At 46.5% G+C, this 25,357-nt stretch overlaps 1 long non-coding RNA gene across 1 annotated transcript; it reads right to left on the bottom strand.

The window, feature by feature from the left end:
* Positions 1-10,638: 10,638 nt before the first annotated feature.
* LOC120968275 (uncharacterized) lies at positions 10,639-12,533 on the bottom strand. The gene is made up of 2 exons (XR_005762616.2): positions 12,295-12,533; positions 10,639-11,378 (listed from the first exon to the last, which is right to left on the bottom strand). It is a non-coding gene; the product is annotated as an uncharacterized lncRNA (long non-coding RNA).
* Between the last annotated feature and the right edge of the window lie 12,824 nt (positions 12,534-25,357).

The following is a 25,357-nucleotide window of genomic DNA, read 5'->3' as shown; positions in this document are numbered from 1 at the left end:
TGGATGAACAATAATTGCACGACTTGTAACGATTTGATAGGATAACATCGAGCTAGCACTGCGAATTTCCGGGAGAGCGGACAAGATTTAAGAGAAATTCTTCTTCGGTCTTCAAATGTTGAGAATGACGACGAGAAACAACACCAAAATTGATGAGATACTCCGGGAGAATGAAAAGCGAAGAGGTTGAGCCAACAATGAAAATAATTTGAAATTGGAAAGCGTCTGACTGATGAAATTCATACTTACGTCAAACTTTGAAAAAGGATTTGAGAATAACTCCGGGAAAAATTAGAAGAGTCAGGTAAGATCCTGGGAAAAGACCTGTGGGTTAGGGCCCACTGAAGAGAAATCACCGTTGAGAAAGGATTGTTGATCGGATAGACAATGCACCGGAACAATTGAAATATTAGAAAGAAGTGACAACCTCGAATTAATTCGAACACAGACGAATCTCCTGAGATGTCTTCATCCGTCCGGAACGATAAAATGACGAGAGGGGAATGAGCAACGGGAAACATTCGAGCCGAGGAAAAATATAATCACTACCGACAATTGGAATTGAATCCACCAGAGAAGAAAAGAGATGAAGAATGTCAAACGAGACGAGAATTCACCGGTTGAAATAATTGAGGGAAGACTGAAGATACTTCGCATGAATGAAATAGATGCTCGAATAGCGGCTCAGACTCCGGGAATAAAAGGGGTGGGAGGGCGGGAAAAAACACAGGCAACTTGGAAGGGGAAATCGACGAATAGCTTTGAAGAGAAAAGCATCGGTTGAAATAATTGAGGAGAGAATGCAAAGATTTCGCACGAGTAGAATGGATACTCGATTACAGACTCCGGTTCCGAGAAGAAGAAGGGTGGGCGGGTGGGAAAAACAAGGACAACTTCGGACAGGGAAACAACATCGGAAGAGAAAAGACGAGGAATAATCTTGCAAAAGATGACGAGGATCGAAAACACTCGAAGAGAGATGCGCCGGATTGAAACGAGGATGGACAACGAACGAAAACTAACCACGAGATCCTGAAGAAAAATTTGAAGGGGAAGAGAAGTAAGTCGAAACACCTACGTCAAGATTCCTCACCAGAGCGACGAAGGGACTGAGGAGTAAAAAGAATTCCTACTCTCCGATATAACTAGACACAGAAAAAGTTTTCTTCTAGACTCAACAACAGCCAAACTACACGATCAATCAAGGGGGGCTCCTAGGGTCGGTCGAGGCTCTGATACCAACTTATCACGCCCAAGATGCGACCCTATCCTAAAGGAACACGAAGGTCCCACCAAGGATAGAAGCGCATCTTGAAGACGCTTTTGCAAGGTGGATATCATTACATCAACATTACATAATATTTGGGGATACATACAAGGCATACACATGCTGCAAGAATACAACAATACATCATACAAGAGATCAACATCCGACTACGGATGAAACATAAACAGAAACTCTAACGACATCCACCCTGCTAGCCCAGGCTGCCGACCTGGAACCTATCCCCTGATCGAAGAAGAAGCAGAAGAAGAACTCCAAAACAAGTAAACATCGCTCTCGCGTCATGATCATCGCGAAATCTGTACCTGCAACTGGTGTTGTAGTAATCTGTGAGCCACGAGGACTCAGCAATCCCATTACCATGGGTATCAAGACTAGCAAAGCTTAATGGGAAAGGAAGGGGTAAAGTGGTGAGGTTGCAGCAGCGACTAAGCAAGTATGGTGGCTAACTTACGCAAATAAGAGCGAGAAGAGAAGCAAAGGAACAGTCGTCCACTAGTAGTGATCAAGAAGTGATCCTGAACTCCTACTTACGCCAAACATAACCCAGAAACCGTGTTCACTTCCCGGACTCCGCCGAGAAGAGACCATCACGGCTACACACGCGGTTGATGCGTTTTAAATAAGGTCAAGTGTCAAGTTGTCTACAACCGGATATTAACAAACTCCCATCTGCCACATAACCGCGGGCACGGCATTCAGAAGATAATACCCTGCAGGGGTGTTCCAACTTAGCCCATTATAAGCTCTCACGGTCAACGAAGGATATTCCTTCTCCCGGGAAGACCCGATCAGTCTCGGAATCCCGGTTACAAGACATTTCGACGATGGTAAAACAAAACCAGCAAGACCGCCCGATGCGCCGACATCCCGATAGGAGCTGCACATATCTCGTTCTCAGGGCAACACCGCATGAGCAATCCATACAACTAAAACCAGACCTCAAGTTTCCCCAAGGTGGCGCTGCAAGGGGCTCTAGTTCGGACCAACACTTAGACAAGCATTGGCCCGGGGGGGCTAAATAAGATGACCCTCGAGAGAGCGACTCCCTAGGGAAAAGAAATAGGCTAGGCAAATGTAAAACCAAGGTTGGGCCTTGCTGGAAGAGTTTTATTCAAAGCGAACTGTCAAGGGGGGCCCATAAATCACCCAACCGTGTAAGGAACGCAAACTCCGGGAACATAACACCGGTATGACGGACACTAGGGCGGCAAGAGTGGAACAAAACACCAGGCATAAGGCTGAGCCTTCCACCCTTTACCAAGTATATAGATGCATTAATAATATAAGAGATATTGTGATATCCCAACATAAACATAAACCAACATGGAGCAATCTTCATCTTCACCTGCAACTAGCAACGCTATAAGAGGGGCTGAGCAAAGCGGTAACATAGCCAAACAATGGTTTGCTAGGAAGGGTGACAAAGGTTAGAGGTTCATGGCAATTTGGGAGGCTTGAAGAGCAAGTGAATAGGTAGCGCAGCAAAGTGATAGAACGAAGCAACTAGCATAGCAATGATAGTAATGAGATCCAAGGTGACGGTCATCTTGCCTGAAATCCCGCTAGGAAGAAGAACGAATCCATGAAGAAGATGAAGCCACGAAGACGAACGTATCCTCACGATCGCAACGACACGGGAACTATCGAAAAGAAGCACACCACAAGGTAAACACACCACACATGAACAAGGCATGATGCTCAACCAAGTATGATGCATGACAAAGCTATATGAAGCTACTCATGACAAGAGATGATGCATACAAGAACAACACATCAAAGCAAGTTTAAATGAGGCCGGAAACAACATATAACAAATCCGGTAAGTCCTCATATGCAAATTTCGAAATTGGTCCAGAACTGAATACATCTTATGTTCAAGTTGTTAAACAACAAGTTAAAGAGCACCATGATGATCTACACGAAGTTCTAGTCAAGGTACATATAAAGTTCATTAGATTCGGAGCTACGGCCTAGAAGATATGAGCAAAACAAGGTAAACATGGCATTCACTACTGGAATCAGCTAATTTGCCATCTGCCAGCTCTTTGCCGTCTGCTAGCTGACGGCAAAGAAGCTCTTTGCCATCAGCTACCAAAAAGCGGACGACAAAGAAATGGCAGACGGCAAAGAAGCACTTTGCCATCTGCCAGCTCTTTGTCGTCTGCTAGCAGACGGCAAAGAATCTTTGCCGTCCGCTGGCGGACGACAAAGAGGGAGGTGGACCCCACCCCCGGCCGTTTGAAAAAAACATAACGCCCCACCTCTTTGCCGCCCGCCAGCGGACGGCAAAGAGGCAAAAAGGCGGACGACAAAGATTGGCGGACGGCAAAGAGCCGATTACCTAACGGCCCGTACCCCCCGCCCGTTACTCTCTGTTCTCTCCTCTCTCTCCTCCCCGACGCGCCCCGCCACCGTGCACATCCCGCCCACCCGCCCGCCGCCGCCGCCCGCCGCCGCCCTCGGCCCTCGCCGCCCATCGCCCCGCCACCCGCCGCCCCCCCACCCCTCCGCCCCCCACCCCTCCGCCCCGTCGCCCCCTCCGCCCCGTCGCCCCCTCCGCCCCGTCGCCCCCCACCCGCCGCCCGGCGCCGCCCCGTCACCCCCTCCGCCCCGTCGCCCCCCACCCCTCCGCCCCATCGCCCCCTCCGCCCCGTCGCCCCCCACCCCTCCGCCCCGTCGCCCCCCACCCCTCCGCCCGGCCAGCGCCACCCAGCCGCCCCTCCGTCGGCGGCGCCCCCGCCGCCCCTCCGTCGGCGAGCGCCCCACCCCTGCCGCAGGTGAGCCCCACCCCTCTTCTCCTTTTTTTTCTTCTGTTTTTTCTGTTTTTTTAGTTTAGTTTAGTTTTTTAGTTTTAGATTTTTAGTTTTAGATTACTTTTAGTTTAGTTTTAGATTTAGTTTAGTTTGTTTTTTAGTTTTAGATTTTTTTTCTGTTTTTTAGTTTAGATTACTTTTAGTTTAGTTTTAGTTTTGTTTTAGGTTACTTAGTGGTAGGTTTAAGAAGAGGAAAAAGGAGAAGAAGAAGAAGAAGAAGAAGAAGAAGAAGAAGAAGAAGAAGAAGAAGAAGAAGAAGAAGAAGAAGAAGAAGAAGAAGAAGAGGAGGAGGAGGAGGAGGAGGAGAAGAAAGAAGAAGAAGAAGAAGAAGAAGAAGAAGAAGAAGAAGAAGAAGAAGAAGAAGAAGAAGAAGAAGAAGAAGAAGAAGAAGAAGAAGAAGAAAGAGGAGAGGAGGAGGAGGAGGAGGAGGAGAAGAAAGAAGAAGAAGAAGAAGAAGAAGAAGAAGAAGAAAGAGGAGAGGAGGAGGAGGATGAGGAGGCGAAAGCTAGAGGAGAGGAGGAGAAGAAGAAGACCACCGACACCCCGACCCCTCTTCTCCTTTTTTCTGTTTTTTCTGTTTTTTTAGTTTAGTTTTTTAGTTTTAGATTTTTAGTTTTAGATTACTTTTAGTTTAGTTTTAGATTTAGTTTAGTTTAGTTTTTTAGTTTTAGATTTTTTTTTCTGTTTTTTTAGTTTAGATTACTTTTAGTTTAGTTTTAGTTTTGTTTTAGGTTACTTAGTGGTAGGTTTAAGAAGAGGAAAAAGGAGAAGAAGAAGAAGAAGAAGAAGAAGAAGAAGAAGAAGAAGAAGAAGAAGAGGAGGAGGAGGAGGAGAAGAAAGAAGAAGAAGAAGAAGAAGAAGAAGAAGAAGAAGAAGAAGAAGAAGAAGAAGAAGAAGAAGAAGAAGAAGAAGAAGAAGAAGAAGAAGAGGAGGAGGAGGAGGAGGAGGATAAGAAAGAAGAAGAAGAAGAAGAAGAAGAAGAAGAAGAAGAAGAAGAAGAAGAAGACGAAGAAGAAGAAGAAGAAGAAGAAGAAGAAGAAGAAGAAGAAGAAGAAGAAGAAGAAGAAGAAGAAGAAGAAGAAGAAGAAGAAGAAAGAGGAGAGGAGAGGAGGAGGAGGAGGAGGAGGAGGAGAAGAAAGAAGAAGAAGAAGAAGAAGAAGAAGAAGAAGAAGAAGAAGAAGAAGAAGAAGAAAGAGGAGAGGAGAGGAGGAGGAGGAGGATGAGGAGGCGAAAGCTAGAGGAGAGGAGGAGAAGAAGAAGACCACCGACACCCCGACCCCGACCACCGACACCCCGACCCCGACCACCGACACCTGACACCCCGACCACCGACACCCCGACCTCGACGACCGACACCCCCACCCTGACGCGACACCCCCACCCCGACACGACACCCCGACAGGACACGACACGACACCCCGACACGACACGACACCCCGACCCCGACACGACACCCCGACACCGACACCCTGACACCACACCCACCCTTACCCCGACACCGACACGGCACCCCGACCCCGACCCGGCACCCCGACCCGACACCCCGACCCCGAGACCCCGACCCCGAGCCTGACCCGACACCCCGACCCCGACACCGACACGGCACCCCGACCCCGACCCGGCACCCCGACCCCGAGACCCCGACCTCGAGACCCCGACCCCGAGCCTGACCCGACACCCCGACCCCAACACCGACACGGCACCCCGACCCCGACCCGAGACCCCGACCCCGACACCAAGACCCCGAGCCTGACCCGACACCCCGACCCCGACACCGACACGGCACCCCGACCCCGACCCGGCACCCCGACCTGGCACCCCGACCCCGAGACCCCGACCCCGACCCCGACCCCGACCCCGACACCCCGACCCCGAGCCTGACCCGACACCCCGACCCCGACACCGACACGGCACCCCGACCCCGACCCGGCACCCCGACCCGACACCCCGACCCCGAGACCCCGACCCCGACCCCGACCCCGACACGGCACCCCGAGACCGACACGACACCCAGACCCCCGCACCTCCCGAAAAGGTGTTCTTTGGCCTTCCAGAAGCCGACGGGGTCATATATTTGTGAATTATTAGTTAGGTCATATATCTTTCGATTTTGTTATGAAAAACATCATATATAATTGTGTTGATCGGGTAGTTTTAAATGTGCAGTTGTTTCATCGCTGCGAGGTTTGGTGTTCGACGACCTCGCCGTGCGTTTGACGAGCTCTGCCCCTTCGTTCGTGGGTGAGCACAAATGACATGTCCTCCTCCCCCATTAATTATTTGATCTATTCCGATGAAACTTGATAGCTAGCTACATATGTGTCTTGAATCATCAGTATGCGTAACCAATATGTGTCTCCCGTTCGAAAGCGTCATAGTTATAAATATGCATGCATTTGCATATTTATAACCTTGATTCTTTCGAATTGTCCAACGCTATCCATGGACAGCCCGAGTATGTTTAGATTGGGTTCGTTTTCCCATATGCTTTGCTCCGGATCCGACGCATAAATTTCGTCAGTGCCTCCCCTGTTGTTCTCCGGGTACACATCCTCTCTGTTTATTGCAGAGACGTGTATCAGGAGAACAGCGGGGAGGTGCTGCCGAAATTTTGCGTAGGATCCGGAGCATAGCATGGGAAAATGAACCCAATCTAAACATACTCGGGTGGGATTAGGACCTATCATTACCTATTAGAGTGTAGGTTGCATGGACGTAATAAAATTGACAAAGTAGATCAACTGATGAATATATACATGGTGAATTATATATATATATATATATATATTTGTTGTGTGTCTAGTAGCTCTGAAAGTCAAGATGAGTGATCGTGCGTGGATGTACACCGGTCACACTGGTCAGAACAAATGGAGCACTGAATGGTTCACAAAAACAAAGGGGTTTGTGCGAGCCGCATTTGCAAATGGCCAGAGGAAAAACTGGTGCCCCTGTTTACGGTGCGGCAATTGGGAAAAGAGGACAGAGGCTGAAATGGGCAAACACCTGCAGAAGAGTGGTTTTACGCCCGATTATACGGTGTGGACATTTCATGGTGAGTCTGCCCAACGTGACCGAGCTGAGGTGGATCGTCGTCGCACCGACGAGCATGGTACCGGGATGGAAAACATGGTGCAAGACTTTGATGATGCTCGGGATTCGGACGAGGAGATGGAGGAATCTGCAAAGGCCTTCAATGAAATGTTGGAGTCTTCAAAACGTCCGCTCCATGAGCACACTGAGCTTTGTCAGTTGGATGCCATCTCACAAGTAATGGCTCTGAAGGCTCAGTTCAACTTGGGCAGAGAATGCTACGATGCAATGATGACAGTATTTGGATGCTTTCTACCCAAAGGCCATGTAATGCCTGCAAACCTGTACCAGTCGGACAAAATCCTCCGTGCACTGAAGATGCCCTATGATAAGATACATGCCTGTGAGAAAGGATGTGTCTTGTTTAGGCTTGACTATGCGGACTTGAACTATTGTCCCATTTGCAAGTCTTCCAGGTATGTTGTGGTAGACAACGGTATGGGTGAGAAGACACAGACCAAAATCCCCGTTAGTGTTCTTCGGTATATGCCAATCGTACCAAGACTTCAACGTCTTTTCATGGTCGAAGAGACGGCCAGACAGATGACATGGCACAAAACGGGCAAAAGAACCGAACTAGATGCAAACGGGAATCTGATGATTGTACACACATCGGATGGTGTTGCGTGGAAAAAGTTTGATGAATTACAAGGTGAGAAAGCGGCAGATCCGAGGCATCCTCGAGTTGGCATCAGCACGGATGGGTTCAGTGTGTTTGGTATGAAGGCAGCCCAATACAGTTGTTGGCCCGTATTTGTCTTTCCACTCAATCTCCCCCCGGACAGATTATGCAAAGAAAGAACATATTCCTGACGTTGATAATTCCAGGGCCCAACTATCCGGGGAAAAATATGAATGTGTACATGCAACCGCTTAAGGACGAATTGCAAGAAGCCTGGGATAATGGGTTCAAGACATACGATGCCTATAGCAAACGGAACTTCATAATGCGTGTCTGGTACATGTACTCGAAGCATGACTTGCCGACGTATGCGCTATTCGTTGGCTGGTGTGTGCATGGAAGGTTCCCGTGCCCCACATGCAAGGGAGCTCTTGAGTTTCGTTGGCTTCAGGCCGGTCGCAAGTTTTCTTACTTCGACATGCATAGACAGTTCCTGAATCCTCGCCATAAGTTCAGGAAAGACAAGAAGAACTTCATCAGAGGTAGAGTTGTCAAAAACTCTGCACCGGGGACAATGTGTACTTGAATCCCCGCAGCAGTAGTGATTGGTTGGAATTTTTTTGACACAATCTAGAGTTTTCATGCTGTGCTTCCTCTATTGTGTGCATCTTCCGTCTGAGGGCCAGGTTTTGCATGTGGGACCCTCATAGACATCACTGTTTTTTAGGTTTTATATTTGCCAAATAGTTGATGGTGTACTGAACAGTAGAAATGTCACATAGGATCTTCTCCATGTGATTTGGTCCCTCGAGACTTTTTATCGAATACACATAGCAGCATATCATTGCATTGATAGGGGAAGAAAAGCAAGTACAGGGTGGCACCACGACCATGTACACACGGATTGCGAGGCTATGGCACCAGGTGGAGCAGAGGACATGGGGTTGCTCAACCCCCTTAAGCTACAAATTCAGGTTACATGGGTGCGTGTGCTCATTCCTCGAACTCTTGTCGCGGCCCAGGAGCGAGCTTGATCTTTGATTGCCGCGATAAGCACGGAGGAAGATGGTGCAATTTTGTCCAAGATGACGGCGTTCTGATGCCGCCAAAGTGACCAAGTCGTGAGTGATGCGATGGTGGTCAGTCCGCATCGCCGTGATGCCGGAGTTAGCAATAGAGTCCAGGAAAGCCCGTTGAAGAAGTTCATGAAGCCGTCCGGAGTAGTGGTCGCCTGGGAGCACCAAGAGAGAATTTCGTGCTAAGTGATGCGCGCGAAAATGTAGTCCACAAGGATGTGGTGCAGCATCTCAGGTTCCTGGACACAGTACACATGCCGGTCCGTGCGGCAAGCCACATCAGGCAAGATGATTGGCGGACCAACAACGGTCCAAAGAGGCGAGCCTGATGAAGAATTGCATGGAGGTCGGAGCTCCGATCTGCCAGACGAGCCGCCAAAACCCCGAGGCAGTGGAGCCGTGGAATAGCGTGCTATTGCAAGAGGAGGCTGAGTACACACCATTATCGGTCCATCACTAGCAAATCAAGTTTTGTGATTAGCGAAGTTTGTTATTCTAGTGTTTGAATGGATGAAGGTCTTGTTCATGGTTAGGGGGACCAATCCGTGGACACTTGATGCTGGAATCGGCCATCCTAAACTAGCCGCATATGTCCGGTTACATTTCAAATGAAATTCAACAAAAATAAACAGATTTGATTGAAACTCAAACAAATAGGACAATATTCGTTCACACTTGGATGATTTTTACATAAAACCGGATGCTTTTCATCTAAACATGAGTGAATTCATTACATTTAGGCATATTTCAACTAGACCGAACTCTAAACCTATACTAAAATGACTGTCGGTGCCGGTTCTCCATCTCCGGCCAGCCATGAACCCCGGAAAGTGAAGCCCCGCCCCCTCCGCAACCCTCCGAAGCCCTTCGCTGACATGTCTTCCTCATGTCCGGCAACCCGCTTGTTGGACAACCAGAGGCCCTAGAGGGATATGTTAAGGGCGCCGCTACGCGTCGGCCGGCGGATGTATTAGAAACATCCGCCGCCTGGACGTCCGTTGGAACAACGCCCTGACAGCCGTCGGATTCAACTTCCCCGCGCGCGTGACCACCTCCTCTCTTTCTTGCAACAACCGCTCTATTTTAGAAACAAATCCCCTGTCCGCCGCCCAGACATAGCTGCGCCTAACGCGGCGCCAGCACCCACCACCGCAAAATCGCTGCCGCCGGTGCGCTGGAGGGGATGAGACCTTCGGCTGAAATTCCTGCAACACCATGGCGCACCACATGTGCGGCAGATGCTGGGATCTGATGCAGATCGAGCTCACCGCGGGCCCCTACTTGGGTAATAGCCGCGTCCGTCGTTCTCAGCTCCGACCGCCGCCGGGGAGCTTCCACCGCGAGCTGGAGTATCATCGTGGTTCACAAACCCCCCGGCTGTGTTTCCTGAAACTACTTCGACCAGATCAAATCAGGGCAGCTGGGTGAGTTCCTGAATTTGAAAAACTGAAATGTGTGTCTCTGAGACTTATGAAGATCCCATGTATCAAAAGCATGGCTATTTGATTCATGTGTGTGGCAGCTAATATTAATGTTGTTCCATGTCTGTGGGTCAACCCAAGGCACAACCCTACACCCCTATCTCCTTCTTGTATCTCTGCAACATGATCTCCTCTGTTACTTGTTGTTTATCAACACAAGAAACACATAGCTATTTGTTGTCTCTGATTTCTTTTTTGAATGTGTATGCTTGCGTGAGAAAATGTCACAACCAGTGAAATTTTGTGTGCAATGTAGCTGAAAAAACTGTTTATGCCATGTATCTGTGTTCCTGAATTTCTGAAACAGCAACAGAACTGTTGATGCCATGTAGAGGAAAAAATGACTGTTGCACAACACCTGCTCTATTTACAAAAAAAAATGTGCCGCATTTCAGGAAGCTGCGACTGAAGGGGAAGGGGGCTATGTCCAAGGGAACTTTTCTATCGATGATAATGAAGATTCGGAAGGTTTGTTGCATGCTGATGATGCGATGCAAGATGATTCAGATGATGGAGATATTTCATCGCAACCACTACCGCCCTATGTTGGCATGGTGTTTGACACAATTGAGGATGCCAAGAAATTCTATAATGACTATGCCTTCAAGTTGGGGTTCGGGACACATATATCTTCTACAAAGTACAACTAGAAGAGGGGCCAGAAGCAAGAGGATGCAATAATGATCAAGAGGGTCTTTGGGTGTGTGCATGCTAGAAAGCCCGATAAACCGGAAACAAGTAGCACCTCGGAGAGCATTGCAACAGAAACAAGCAACTCCAGCAGGTGGCCTAGTGCTGAAAATGGATGTAACAATAACACGCCAGAAGAACAGGATTCTCCATCATGATTGTAAGGCACACATGATTGTTGGGCTTAGGGAGCAGAGATGGACAGTGACTTGCTTTGTTGCGGAGCATACACATCCATTGATACAACAACCAGAGCATGTTAGATACTACCGCTCGCACAGCCGCTTTGCCGACCATCGAGTTTGGTAGACGGGCATGCTGCGAAACAAGAGCAAAATTGAAAACATGGAAACTATCAGCATGCATATCTAATGATCTGAAAATGAAAAGTATTGAAGCAAGCTGAAGATTGCAGATATAAATGCAGGTTTGAGAGAACATCAGCTAATCCAACTAATTTCATATAAACATGAGGTAAATTACACATGTCATGTAAGCATGAGCTAAAATTCAGAGAAAAGTATTGAAACATGACCTACATTTCAGAGAAAGTGTTGAAAACAGTAAGTAAATTTCAGAGAAAACATATCTGTAGTTTCAGAAGCAAAATCTAAGTTTCCTGTGCTATAAGCTAGTAGTACAAAAATTCCTGAAGCATAACCTACACTAATGCATCACTAATTCCTATAGAAACTTCTCTCTGAACATCAAATTGGCTACATAAACTTCTCTCTGAACATCAAAATAATGTATCACTAAATTCAAGACAAAAAGCTACAGAAAACTTTGAGCTGCAAAAATTCAGAAATTACCTACTAGCCAATTTGAGCTACAAGAACCTAGAACATCAAAGGACAGGAGTAAAAAACTACAGCACAGCAAACAGATAGCATACACGGAGCACCTACAGCCAATTTGAGCTACAAAAATTCCTACATCACATCAGTGTAACGAGCCAATTTGAGCTACAAAGAAATCAGAAGTTTCTGCAACAATAGATCTGAGACATTCCAATCCCCTGCTACAACTTCACATCTACAGTACAACACCTACACATCAACGCATCCCATCGGTGGCGCCGACGAGGGCGTCTCCCTACAACAGAGCGCCGCTGCGATGAGGCGCGTAGCCGCCGAGGAGGAGCCGCCAAGCATAGGAGAACAACCTCAGGGCCGACCAGAAATGGGGGAAAGGAGCACGCGGAGAAATGGGGGAAAGGAGCACGCGGCCGTACTTGCTTTTGTCGCCACCAGCCACTGCCGACCCTGAAGCTGTTGTCGTCGCCACTGCGTTGGATGCGCCCCCGTCACCCCACACCGTGCGCCGTCGCAGCCCCCGTCGTCCTCCTAGCCCACCACCGTCGCCCTCCCAGACACAAGGGACCTGCAGGAGCACTGCGAGAGCGTTATGCAGCTGCATAAATGAGTCCTGAAACAGCCACCCAGTTTCAGAAACGGCCGTGCGTGACGCGGAAGCGAGGGACGCTCTCGTCCGTCTGATCAACACACGATCCGATGGACGCGGAGCCGGCGGACGCGCGAGCGTTATCAGTAGGTTGAAGGTAAGCTTTGAAGGTAAGCTTTTTCCATATGTCAAGTGAAAGAGTTTCGCATAGTACGGAGGGAGTAGTCGTCTAAGTCCAACCAATAGTATCCCGGAAAAAATTACAGGAGTAACTCTCATGCTGCAATTAATAAACCTTAATTAAGAAAAAAGAAAACTCTCATGCTTGTTGCAATTTAAAGAAACGACTGCACGCTTGCACCTATTTAACACCTGTCCGACCCTCGTCTCTTTGCTCATTTCTTCCACTCTCTTGGGTAGCTGGCCGGCAATATTTCAGAAGCTCCACGGAGATGCGCTTCGTGCTTTGCGTGGCCCTGCTCGCCGCAGCCGGGGTCATCTCCGGTTTGTCACGATCTATCGATCATTAGCCTAGCTAGCTCGTTACCATCGATTCATAGTACTTCATACTTGGTTGATCAAACTCAATTGTACGTAGGTGTGGCTGCAGATGAAGCGGTCCTCCTTGCGCATGACGGCGACGCCACCACCCACCACCGGAGCCGGAGCCATCAGAATCGAATTGTACGTAGGTGTTACCGATATATTTATAGTTACACTAGTAGAAAAGGGGGCTTTCGTTCGGGTCTGGCTAGCCCATTAGTCCCGGTTCTTATACGAACCGGGACCAACGGGTGCATTCGTCCCGGTTCGTGAGCCCAGGTGGCCGGCCGAGGCCTTGCGGGCTTTGGTCCCGGTTCGTCTGGACCCATTTGTCCCGGTTCTAGGAACGAACCGGGACCAATGGGCCTCCCTCCTGGCCCATAACCATTGGTCCCGGTTCCAGCCACGAACCGGGACAAATGATTTGCCTATATATATCCCGTCGCCAGCGAGCAGAGCACTCCACCCTGCTCTGTTTTTTGCTGGCCGGCGAGGGGAGGGCATTTGGGTGCTCTAGCTCACCTCCTATGCACATGAGGTGTTCGATGAAATGTCCGAGCCACACTAATTAATATTTCTTCTCTCGAAACTCGACCTCCGAGCTCCATTTTCCCCGAGATTTTCCTAGGTTTAGCGGTCCGTCACGTCCCGTCTCCGTCTTCACCGCCGTCGATCACCCGCGCCGATCTCGTCGCCGGCACCACCGTGGTGAGCCTCTTGTTCTTATCTTCTTTCTGAAAGAAAAAAATTCTTACTTGAGATAGATACTTGTCTAATTTTCTTACTTTTATTATTCCTTGTTATTATATAGTGCGATGGTTCTGGTATCCGCCCCCGTCGGCCCTCGTCCTGTCTATGATTCAGATGTGGTATATATTATCTTTCTATAACTATTTGGTTCATTTATTGTTTATGACAATTATGCCGACCAACGTGACATAGATTTTATTTGTGTAGGAGGTGGTTGAACCGGAAATTCCAACCGACCCTATTGTCGAGAGGTTAAATTTAGTCGAAGAAGAAACAATTACTTGAAGGAAAAAATAAAAAAATTTGAGGAGGAGAAGATGATATTGGAGTTGCATGTTGCGGATGTCGTCGATGATCACAAGATCAAGATGGATGCAATGCGGTTGAAGACTAGAAAGATTAGAGAATATGCCATTCATACCGAGGCTTGGTATCATTATGCCGTTGGATCAATTGTTACCTTAGTTGTGATTATGATCGCATTTGTTGTTGCATTGAAAGGTTTTACATAGTTTCAATGTATGGTTTAACTAGATGCTCTGGAGAGCTATATGTTGTTCAATTTGAACTATGTATGTACTTTGGTTTTAATGTGATGATGAACTACTATTAATTTGGTCACTTATCTATCCATGTTCATTTGTAGTGCTTTTCAATTTCAGGGTCTTATAGCTGAAAAAAATCAGTAAATACATGAAAAATAACAAATGAAGTCAGAAAGGGTTGAAAATTAATGATGTGGCTTTGAATGGTGCATTTTGAACATAGAAAAACTATGGAGTTCAAATAAGTTCAAAAATTAAATCCTTTTGTAACAGACGAGTTTCCGTATGAAACCCTGATTCTTCGAAAGAGATTGTCCGTTTTGTACACGAAGTGCATCCAGTTTTTGCCGTAAGCCTCTCTACTTTCTTGCACATGCTATGTGGGTGAAATGATGATACCATGCCAACTTTTAACCTTTTCAGAGTTCATTTGTAGTGCTTTTCAATATCAGGGTCTTATAGCTGGAAAAAATCAGTAAATGCATGAAAAATAACAAATGAAGTCGGAAAGGATTGAAAATTGATGATGTGGCTTTGAATGGTGCATTTTGAACATAGAAAAACTATGGAGTTCAAATAAGTTCAAAAAAAAATGAAATCCTTTTGTAACAGACGAGTTTCCGTATGAAACCCTGATACTTCGAAAGAGATTGTCCGTTTTGTACACGAAGTGCATCCAGTTTTTGTCGTAAGCCTCTCTACTTTCTTGCGCATGCTATGTGAGTGAAATGATGATACCATGCCAACTTTTAACCTTTTCAGAGTTCATTTGAAATGTTTTTCAATTTCAGGGTCTTATAGCTGAAAAAATCAGTAAATGCATGAAATGAAGTCAGAAAGGGTTGAAAATTGATGATGTGGCTTTGAATGGTGCATTTTGAACATAGAAAAACTATGGAGTTCAAATAAGTTCAAAATAATGAAATCCTTTTGTAACAGACGAGTTTCCGTATGAAACCCTAATTCTTCAAAAGAGATTGTCTGTTTTGTACACGAAGTGCATCCAGTTTTTGCCGTAAGCCTCTCTACTTTCTTGCACATGCTATGTGGGTGAAATGATGATACCATGCCAACTTTTAACCTTTTCAGAGTTCATTTGAAATACTTTTCAATTTCAGGGTCTTATAGCTGAAAAAAATCAGTAAATGCATGAAAAATAACAAATGAAGTCAGAAAGGGTTGAAAATTGATGATGTGGCTTTGAATGGTGCATTTTGAACATAGAAAAACTATGGAGTTCAAATAAGTTCAAAAAAATGAAATCCTTTTGTAACAGACGAGTTTCCGTATGAAACCCTGATACTTTGAAAGAGAAACAAAATAAAATAATCAGTAAATGCATGAAAATTTAATAGCAAAAAGAATTATCATAAAATAAAATAAGTAATTTGAAACAAAATAATATAAACTCTAATAAAATATATAAGTAGAAACAAAATAAAATAAAATAAAATAAACTTTAATAACATAAATAAAATTTATGAAACTAAAATTATCAAAGTATTTTCTGTTCAAAACATTATAAGCAACGTCTAAAATTTATGAAACTAAAATTATATAAAATTGATGCAACTAAAATTATCAAAGTATTTTCTATTCAAAATCATTAAAAGCAAAAAGAATTTTCATAAAGAACTTTGTTTGTTAGAAACTTTAATAGCAAATATATAAGTAGAAACAAAAAAATAAAATAAATAAGTATTTTGTTGTAAGTAGAAACAAAACAAAAAAAGCAAAAAAGTAAACAAAAAACTGGGAAAAAAAATTGCCACCTACTCGGCCACCAAGGCCTGAATACGACTAGAAACCCATCAATGGGTCAGGATTCTGGCCCGCAGAAGGCCCCGTAGGCCCATCTGGCATAGCAGTGACAATTAGGCCCGTAAGCCTGCAATAGAGAGGAGCTCGAGAGGGGTGCGGCAGTGGGGCTTATAAACCACTGCGCGCCCCTCTCAACTAGCGAGGTGGGACTAAACTCCCACCACCACGCCGCTGTGCGCGGCCTTTGGTCCCGGTTGTTGGCACCAACCGGGACTAAAGGTGGGCATTGGTCCCGGTTGGTGGCATGAACTGGTACCAATGCCCCCCTTTAGTACCGGTTGGTGCCACCAACCGGGACCAAAGGCCGCCGCTTCCCGCCCTTTGGACTGCTGAAAAGAGACCTTTAGTCCTGGTTCATCCCACCAATCGGTACTAAAGGGGGCATTGGTGCCGGTTGGAGGCACGAACCGGGACCAATGCTTTGTGTATATAAGCTGGACTTGTGAAATTTTTCATTCAGTTCTTCGATCTACCTCTCTGCCGCCGAACGCCTCGACACCGACGAACACCTCAACGCCGCCAGGCTGCCGGACCTCGACGCCGTCGCCACGCCCTGCCTGCCCCGACGCCGCCGCGCCCCTGCCGTGCCCCGACGCCGTCACCGCGCCCTGCCTGCCCCGACGCCGCCGCGCCCCTGCCGTGCCCCGACGCCGACGTCGTGCGCCCCTGCCCTGCCCCGACGCCGACGCTGTGCGCCCCTGCCTCGCCCCGACGCCGTCGCGCCCCTTCCCTGCCCCGACGACGCCGCCGTGCGCCTCTGCCTCGACCTCGACGCCAACGCTGCCGCGCCCCTGCCCTGCCCCGACGCTGCGCCACACCCCTGCCCTGCCGTCAACGCCGCCGCACCACTGCCCGCCGGACAGGCCGGTACTCCCTCCTCCCTCCCACCCCTCTCCTCTGTCCTTCCTTCATGTATGTGATGATGGTGAAGTTGGTTCAGTGCAAAGTTTCAGAGAATTGCATGTTTTCAGCCATGTCCACAAGGTGTTTGATGAAATGCTAGGGCTAGCTAGGGAACTTTGTTTTATGTGAAACTTGGCAGGATGATGTCTCCTTGGATGTTGGTGAAGATGGTCAAGTTGGTTTGTTAAAAGGAAAAACTTGTTAGTTCAAGTTTTATTAAAATTTAGTGCTGGACAGAAACTACATGAATTTTTTTGGTGGACTTGCTAGATGAAATTGGGGCTGCCCTTCTGGACTTAAAGGTTTAGTAGGAAGGACTACAAGATGTAAAAAATTCAGAATTTTTTTAGCAAGGAAAAATAGGGTTGTAGTTCAATGCCAAGATTGGACCAAAATTGAAAAATGGAAGTTGTGCTCAAATTTTTCAAATGACCAAAGTGGGTTTTTGAATAAAAATGATCTATAGGCATCAGAGGACTTCTCAAAAATTTTGTGGCATTTGAAAGGAATTATTTGAAATAGTTCTAGTGCAAAAAGTTACATTTAAGAAAAACTAAGAAAATTCTACTGATATTTTTGTTCATAGCATTTTTTTTGCATGTATGTATGTATGAATGGATGGATGGATGGATATGGATGTATATACAAAATATTCATATATGATGTTTTTTTTGTTCATAGCAATTTTTTCCATGTATGTATAATTTATGCATGTATGTTCATATATGCAAAAGTTACATTGAAGAAAAAAAAAGAAAATTCTATTTTTTTCTTCTTCTCTTCTATCCCGATAACTTTAACACGAGGGGGGGGGTCGATATACCCCCTCCCTGATAACATTATTTTCCCATGTATGTATGTCGTCGTTGTCGATATAACCCCCTCCCGGATAACTTCGACATGGGGGGCGGTCGATATATATACCCCCTATCGACCGTGATAACTTATACCACGGGAGAACCCCCCCGGCCCTCTCGCTCGACCAAAACTCTCGAGGACACCCAAACCCTAGAAAAAACGATGTCGGTGTCCCACTAGTAGAAAACTGGGCTTTGGTCACAGGGCAATATTCACATTAGTCCCGGTTCAGTCACGAACCGGGACTAATGTGAGCATTGGTCCCGGTTCGTGCGGCCAGGGGCCTGCCGGGCCTCGTGGGGCATTGGTCCCGGTTCGTCCGGACCCTTTGGTCCCGGTTGGTAGGACAAACCGGGACCAATGCGCCAGGCTCCTGGCCCACCACCCTTTAGTCCCGGTTCATGCCACAAACCGGGACTAAAGGGCTGGTCCTAGTTGCGGCCAGTGTTTAGTCCCACCTCGCCAAACGAAGGGTGCTCACACCAGTTTATAAGGTCGTCCCTCTCTGCCTTTTAAAGTGAAAATAGATGCCCTTATACAGGGAATTTGACCTAAATTCACAGTAAATTTCATAGAAATTTATTATGAATTTAGGTTGAATTTTCTCTATAAGCGCATCTATTTTCATTTTTTTATATTTATAAAATAAATAAACCTTAATAAAATAAATTAAATTAAATAAACCTTAATAAAATAAAATAAAATAAAATAAACTATAGTAACTACAATAAATAAACCTTAATAAATTAAGTAAAAATAGCAGAAGTAAAATAAATAAAAATAGCAGCAGTAAAATAAATAAAAATAAAATAATTAAAGTAAAATACATAAGTAATTAGAAATAAAATAAATAAGTTTTTTGTTGTAAGTAGAAACAAAACAAAACAAATAAAGCAAAAGAGAAAAAAAACAGAGGAAAAAAATTATGCCACCTACTAGGCCACCACGGCCTGAATACGACTAGAAACCCATCCATGGGCCAGGATTCAGGCCCGCAGAAGGCCCAGTAGGCCCACAGGCAAATAGTGACAGAATAGGCCCGTAAGCCTGCATTTGAGAGGAGCTCGAAGTGGTCAGCGTAGCTGCGCTTATAAACCACTGTCGAAGCCTCTCGGCTAGCGAGGTGGGACTAAACATCCCACCGCACCGCGCCAGTTCCAGCACAAGGCCTTTGGTCCCGGTTGGTGCCACCAACCGGGACTAAAGGGGGCATTGGTCCCGGTTCGTGGCACCAACCGGGACCAAAGGCCTTTAGTCCCGGTTGGTGCCACGAACCGGGACCACTGAGTTCCCTATATATACCCCATCGCCACAGCAGAGCACTCCAGACTGCTCTGTTTTTTCTGGCCGGCGAGGGGAGGGCATTTGGGTGCTCTAGCTCACCTCCTATGCACATGAGGTGTTCGATGAAATGTCTGAGCCACACTAGTTAATCTTTGTCCTCTCGAAACTCGACCTCCGAGCTCCATTTTCCCCGAGATTTGTCTAGGTATAGCGGTCCGTGACGTCCCGTCCCCGTCTTCACCGCCGTCGATCGCCCGCGCCGATCTCGTCGCCAGCACCACCGTGGTGAGCCTCTTGTTCTTATCTTCTTTCTGAAAGGAAAAAATTCTTACTTTAGATAGTTACTTGTCTAATTTTGTTACTTTTATTATTCCTTCTTATTACATAGTGCGATGGTTTTGCTATCCGCCCTCGTCGGCCCTCGTCCTGTCTATGATTCGGATGTGGTATATATTATCTTTTTATAACTATTTGGTTCATTTATTGTTTATGACAAATATACCGACCAACGTGACATAGATTTTATTTATCTAGGAGGTGGTTGAACCGGAAATTCTAACCGACCCTATTGTCGAGAGGTTAAATTTAGTTGAAGAAGAAAAAAATTATTTGAAGGAAAAAATAAAAAAATTGAGGAGGAGAAGATGATATTGGAGTTGCATGTTGCGGATGTCGTCGATGATCACAAGATCAAGATGGATGCAATGCGCTTGAAGATTAGAAAGATTAGAAAATATGCCATTCATACCGAGGCTTGGTATCATTATGCCGTTGGATCAATTGTTACCTTGGTTGCGATTATGATCGCATTTGTTTTCGCATTGAAATGTTTTACATAGTTTCAATGTATGGTTTAATTAATTAGATGCTCTGGAGAGCTATATATAAGTTGTTAGACGACAACTATGTATGTACTTTGGTTTTAATGTGATGATGAACTTCTATTAATTTGGTCACTTAATTATCTATTCATGATGTTCTGTAATGGTTTTTGACACACTTAATTATATATAATGCACGCAGATGAACCGGCAATGGATGTACGGTGACAGACACGCCTCCGAGTACATCAAGGGCGTGCATGATTTTCTCGAAGTGGCTGAGGCGAACAAGCAGAATGGTTTTATGTGTTGTCCATGCCCTAAATGTGGGAATACGAAGTCTTACTCGGACCGGAAAATCCTTCACACCCACCTGCTTTACAAGGGTTTCATGCCACACTATAATGTTTGGACGAGGCACGGAGAAATAGGGGCTATGATGGAAGACGGCGAAGAAGAAGAGGACGATGACAACTATGTGCCCCCTGAATACGGTGATGCTGCAACGGGGGAAGCTGCTGAAGATCAAGAGGAACCAGACGATGTGCCCAATGATGCTGCAAGGAGGGAAGCTGCTGAAGATCAAGAGAACCAGTGCCCGATGATGATGATCTCCGCCGGGTCATTGTCGATGCAAGGACGCAATGCGAAAGTCAAAAGGAGAAGCTGAAGTTCGATCGCATGTTAGAGGATCACAAAAAAGGGTTGTACCCCAATTGCGAAGATGGCAACACAAAGCTCGGTACCGTACCGGAATTGCTGCAGCGGAAGGCAGAGAATGCTGTGCCTGACAAAGGATTTGAGAAGCTATTAAAAATATTGAAGAAGAAGCTTCCAAAGGATAACGAATTGCCCGACAGTACATACGCAACAAAGAAGGTCGTATGCCCTCTAGGATTGGAGGTGCAGAAGATACATGCATGCCCTAATGACTGCATCCTCTACTGCGGTGCGTACAAGGATCTGAACGCATGTCTGGTATGCGGTGCATTGCGGTATAAGATCAGACGAGATGACCCTGGTGATGTTGACGGCGAGCCCCCCAGGAAGAGGGTTCCTACGAAGGTGATGTGGTATGCTCCTATAATACCACGGTTGAAACGTCTGTTCAGAAACGAAGAGCATGCCAAGTTGATGCGATGGCACAGTGAGGACCGTAAGAAAGACGGGAAGTTGAGAGCACCCGCTGACGGGTCGCAGTGGAGAAAAATCGAGAGAAAGTACTGGGCTGAGTTTGCAGCTGACCCAAGGAACGTATCGTTTGGTTTAAGCGCGGATGGCATTAATCCTTTCGGGGAGCAGAGCAGCAATCACAGCACCTGGCCCGTGACTCTATGTATGTATAACCTTCCTCCTTGGATGTGCATGAAACGGAAGTTCATTATGATGCCAGTTCTGATCCAAGGCCCTAAGCAACCCGGCAACGACATTGATGTGTACCTAAGGCCATTAGTTGAAGAACTTTTATAGCTGTGGAATGGAAACGGTGTACGTACGTGGGATGAGCACAAACAGGAGGAATTTAACCTGCACGCGTTGTTTTTTGTAACAATCAACGATTGGCCCGCTCTCAGCAACCTTTCAGGACAGACAAACAAGGGATACCACGCATGCACGCACTGTTTAGATGACACTGAAAGTATATACCTGGACAAATGCAGGAAGAATGTGTACCTGGGCCATCGTCGATTTCTTCCGACCAACCATCAATGTCGAAAGAAATGCAAGCATTTCAAAGGCGAGGCAGATCACCGGAAGAAGCCCGCCATGCGTACCGGTGATCACGTACTTGCTATGGTCAATGATTTACACGTAATCTTTGGAAAGGGTCCCGGCGGACTAGCTGTTCCGAATGACGCTGAGGGACACGCACCCATGTGGAAGAAGAAATCTATATTTTGGGACCTACCCTACTGGAAAGACCTAGAGGTCCGCTCTTCAATCGACGTGATGCACGTGACGAAGAACCTTTGCGTGAACCTGCTAGGCTTCTTGGGCGTGTATGGGAAGACAAAAGATACACCTGAGGCACGGGAGGACCTGCAACGTTTGCACGAAAAAGACGGCATGCCTCCGAAACAGTATGAAGGTCCTGCCAGCTATGCTCTTACGAAAGAAGAGAAAGAAATCTTCTTTGAATGCCTGCTCAGTATGAAGGTCCCGACTGGCTTCTCGTCGAATATAAAGGGAATAATAAATGTGCCAGAGAAAAAGTTCCAGAACCTAAAGTCTCATGACTGCCACGTGATTATGACGCAACTGCTTCCAGTTGCATTGAGGGGACTTCTACCGGAAAACGTCCGATTAGCCATTGTGAAGCTATGTGCATTCCTCAATGCAATCTCTCAGAAGGTGATCGATCCAGAAATCATACCAAGGCTAAGGAGTGATGTGGCGCAATGTCTTGTCAGTTTCGAGCTTGTGTTCCCACCATCCTTCTTCAATATCATGACGCACGTCCTAGTTCATCTAGTCGACGAGATTGTCATTCTGGGGCCCGTATTTCTACACAATATGTTCCCCTTTGAGAGGTTCATGGGAGTCCTAAAGAAATATGTCCGTAACCGCGCTAGGCCAGAAGGAAGACTCTCCATGGGCCATCAAACAGAGGATGTCATTGGGTTTTGTGTTGACTTCATTCCTGGCCTTAAGAAGATAGGTCTCCCTAAATCGCGGTATGAGGGGAGACTGACTGGAAAAGGCACGCTTGGAGGGGGGACTCAATAATATGCAGGGACGGATATTCTTGGTCTCAAGCACACTACACAGTTCTACAGAACTCTACCTTGGTGACCCCGTATGTCGATGAACACAAGAACAGTCTGCGCTCCAAACACCCGGAGCAGTGTGACGACTGGATTACATGTGAACACATCAGGACTTTCAGCAGTTGGTTGGAAACACATCTCAGAGGTGACACCACTGTTTGTGATGAGTTGTACTCGTTGTCCAGGGGACCATCTTCGACTGTATTGACTTACAAAGGATACGAGATAAATGGGAATACATTTTACACGATCGCCCAAGATCAAAAGAGCACCAACCAAAACAGCGGTGTCCGCTTTGATGCAGCAACCGAGAGGGAAAAGGACACATATTATGGTTACATAATGGACATATGGGAACTTGACTACGGACATGATTTTAAGGTCCCTTTGTTTAAGTGCAAATGGGTCAATCTTTCAGGAGGCGGGGTACAGGTAGACCCACAGTACGGAATGACAACAGTGGATCTGAACAATCTTGGGTACACTGGCGAACCGTTCGTCCTAGCCAATGATGTGGCACAGGTTATCTATGTGAAGGACATGTCTACCAGACCGAGGAAAAGAAAAGATGCGAATACATCATACGATGAGCCAAAGCGCCACATAGTTCTTTCAGGAAAAAGGGACATTGTGGGAGTGGAGGGCAAGACAGACATGTCTGAAGATTATGGAAAGTTTCATGAAATTCCTCCCTTCAAAGTCAAGGCTGACCCAAGCATCCTGATAAACGATGAAGATTATCCATGGTTACAGCGCAATAAGCAAATGACGCAAGCGAAGAAAAAGTGAAGACTTTCTCCCGCAACTATTATGATGATACCATGCCAACTTTGTAATAGACGAGTATGATACCATTGTCTGTTTTGTACAAGAAGTGCATCTAGTTTTTGCCGTAACCCTCTCAACTTTCTTGCACATGCTATGTGGATGAAATGATGATACCATGCCAACTTTCAACCTTTTCAGAGTTCATTTGAAATGCTTTTCAATTTTAGGGTCTTATAGCTCAAAATAATTAGTAAATGCATGAAAAATAACAGGCCAAAAATTAAAAATTATGCCACCTACTGGGCCACCACGGCCTGAATACGATTAGAAACCCATCCATGGGCCAGGATTCAGGCCCGCAGAAGGCCCAGTAGGCCCACAGGCATGTACAGAGAGGTTAGGCCCGTAAGCCTGCTTTAGAGAGGAGCTCGACAGCTCAGGCGCACCGCACCTTATAAACAGGTGCGGCTCTCTCTTAGCTAGTGAGGTGGGACTAAACTCACCACCACGCCGCTGTGCAAGGCCATTGGTCCTGGTTGGTGGCACGAACCGGGACCAATTCCACCCTTTGGTCCCTGTTGGTGCCACGAACCGGTACTAATGAGGCTGTGGCCCCACGAGCACCTTTAGTACCTGTTCGTGGCATGAACCGGTACTAGAGTTTCTTACTAAGCAGGTTTTTAGTCCCACCTCGCTAGCTGAGAGGCACTAGGAGCGGTTTATAAGCCCTGAGTGCAGAGACGATGAAGAAGAGGCGCAATGCTCACGTTGCTTAGCTTCAAGCCTTGAGGAATAAGGTAGACTGCATTGAGCTATGTGCAGTGCAGTCTACACTATTCCGAAAGGCTTGAAGCAAATCAACGAGCATTGCGCCTCTTTTTTATTTTTAATCATTAAAAGCAAAAAGAATTTTCATAAAGAACTTTTTTTGATAGAAACTTTAATAGCAAAAAGAATTATCATAAAATAAAATAAATAAGTAATTAGAAACAAAATAAAATAAAATAAATAAGTTTTTTGTTGTAAGTACAAACAAAACAAAATAAATATAGCAAAAAAGAAAACAAAAAAACTAAATACAGCAAAAAGAATTTTCATAAAGAACTAATGGCACTAATAGAAAGTTTATATTTTTTCTAAAACTAATGGCACTAACAGACAGTTTATAATTTTGCTGACCTAAAAGCAAAAAGAATTAAAAAATAAAGCAAAAAACAAAAGAAAATAAATAATGCAAAAAACAAAACCAAAAAACTGGAAAAAAATTAAAAAACTGCCACCTATTGGGCCACCACGGCCTGAATACGACTAGAAACCCAACCTGGGCCAGGATTCAGGCCCGCAGAAGGCCCAATAGGCCCACAGACAGCACAGTGTGACATTAGGCCCGTAAGCCTGCATTCGAGAGGAGCTCGAGAGGGCAGCCGTAGTGGGGCTTATAAACCACTCCGAGCCCCTCTCAACTAGCGAGGTGGGACTGAACTTTTGGCCGCGGGCAGCGCAAGGCCTTTGGTCCCGGTTGGTGCCACCAACCGGGACCAAAGGCCACCGCTTCCCGCCCTTTGCTCTGCTGAAAAGGGACCTTTGGTCCCGGTTGGTGGCACCAACCGGGACTAAAGGGTGGCATTGGTCCCGGTTGGTGCCACCAACCGGGACCAAAGGTGTGCCTATATAAGCCAACACTTGGGAAATTTTCAGATCCCTCGCCAGTTGCCCCCGACGCCGCCAGGCTGCCCGTGCTCGCCGTCGCCGCCCGCTCCTCGTCGCCGTCGCCCCGCGCCCTTGCCTCGACGGGTCGCCGCCCGGTGCTCGTCGCCGTCGCCATGCCCCCA

The sequence above is a fragment of the Aegilops tauschii genome, chromosome 7, assembly GCF_002575655.3.
Source record: "Aegilops tauschii subsp. strangulata cultivar AL8/78 chromosome 7, Aet v6.0, whole genome shotgun sequence".
NCBI classification, from domain to species: domain Eukaryota; kingdom Viridiplantae; phylum Streptophyta; class Magnoliopsida; order Poales; family Poaceae; genus Aegilops; species Aegilops tauschii.
The sequence above is the reverse complement of the archived record's forward strand: the minus strand, read 5'-3'. Positions and strand labels throughout refer to the sequence as shown.